This window comes from Galeopterus variegatus, unplaced genomic scaffold (assembly GCF_000696425.1).
Source record: "Galeopterus variegatus unplaced genomic scaffold, G_variegatus-3.0.2 Scaffold748, whole genome shotgun sequence".
Taxonomy (NCBI): Eukaryota; Metazoa; Chordata; class Mammalia; order Dermoptera; family Cynocephalidae; genus Galeopterus; species Galeopterus variegatus.
Window position 1 is genome coordinate 285,343 of NW_007726859.1, and position 1,794 is coordinate 287,136.

Below are 1,794 nucleotides of genomic sequence, written 5' to 3' on the forward strand. Positions count from 1 at the left end.
CACTCAGGATTGGGTGGAGGTCACTGTCCTTGTATCATTACCATCTCCTCCAGGCCTCGTGTGTCCCAGGAGTTGCACAGATGCTCAGGAACCATGTGAGCCGTGCAGCAGCCATGCAGGCAGCTGGGGAGGCCAACGGGTTGTGTGGCCGTGACGAGCCCTTGCACGAGGCAGCAACTCTGCACGCAGATGCTCTGTCCTCTCTTGTGACGCCCTCCTGTGCCCCGCATTTGGAAGCTTGTCAACCCTGCGCTGTTTGCAGCACGGCATTTCTGGGGAGGCCGAGTTTCCTCTGGGGAAGGCAGCTGTCCTCCCGCTTGAGACATACGAAGACTGGACAAGCGGTTAATGGACTTAACAATGAGTCGGTGCTGCCGGCCACTGCTCCAGAGCACCCTCCCCCACACGGCCACCACCACTCTACCCGAAACTTGAGAGTAAAATAGCTTAACAAACATTGACACTAATAAATTAGTAATCAGTATTGTCAGTGTGATCATTTGTTTGAGACCGCATGGCTTTTCAACCTCAGAGAAGTGGAGCGGCAGGGGTCCTGGAGGTAATCAGCCACCTCACGGTACAGCCAAGGGAAAGGAAAGGGACAGGAAAGGATTTGCCCGAAGTCACTGTCAAGGTCACTGGCAGCGCAGGCACCCCCTGGCTCCTGTTCCCAGCCCAGTCCTTTCCCGCACATGGGGACAGTCGCGCCACTGAGGGAGCTCATGTCCTGTGTCAGTGTGGCCGGCTGGAGATGGCTGCAAGTGCTCTGCCACTCCCCGCACTGAGAGCCATGGCCATTCTCCTCGATTGTGGCCAGGCTGACATCACTTTCATAAGTAGAATACAGTGGGAGTGACGTTCTGCCAGTTCCTGCACTTTTAAGAGGACTGTCAGCGTCGTTGCCTCCTGCTGGGACCCAGGCCCCATGTTGTAAGGAGCCCAGGCAGCTGNATGCACACATGCACACACAATACACACATTCACCACATTCTCACACACACATGTGCACACACATGCACACATTCACCACATTCTCACACGCACATGTGCACACACATGCACACTCATGCACACATGCACACACAATACACACATTCACCACATTCTCACACACACATGTGCACACACATGCACACTCATGCACACATGCACACACAATACACACATTCACCACATTCTCACACACACATGTGCACACACATGCACACTCATGCACACATGCACACACAATACACACATTCACCACATTCTCACATGCACATGTGCACACATGCACACACAATACACACATTCTCACACATGCACACACATGCACACACATACACATCACAGATCTTGCTCTCCTCTAACCCGTGGGGACAGGTCTGGGGGACAGACATGGGGGGGTGAGCTTTGTCACAACAGGAGTCATCTGCTGATTCTGCAGTCATGAGGGTGCTAAGTTCTCTCTGGAAGTAAAGTTAGCCCCTCGGTGAGTTACCTTTTCCAGGCCCAATTACAAAATTTGTCACTGCTTACTTTATTAAACATTTACACAGATGGAGGCAGAAAACGTGCAAGTACAGGACACAGCAGCAGAGCGAGAGAGAGCAGTTCCCTATAATGTCACATTCGAGGACACCTTGTTATTGTTTTGCGGAATTCCTTCTAGGCTTTTTTTTCTAGATCCATGTATGTGTTCACGTAAATATTTTATTATGGGGGGGGATTACGCTGTTTTGGAAACTCGCTTTTTAAAACGGTGGACCTGTAGCCTGGTGGCCTTTTCATGTCCTGGGCCTTGCAAGGGCTGTA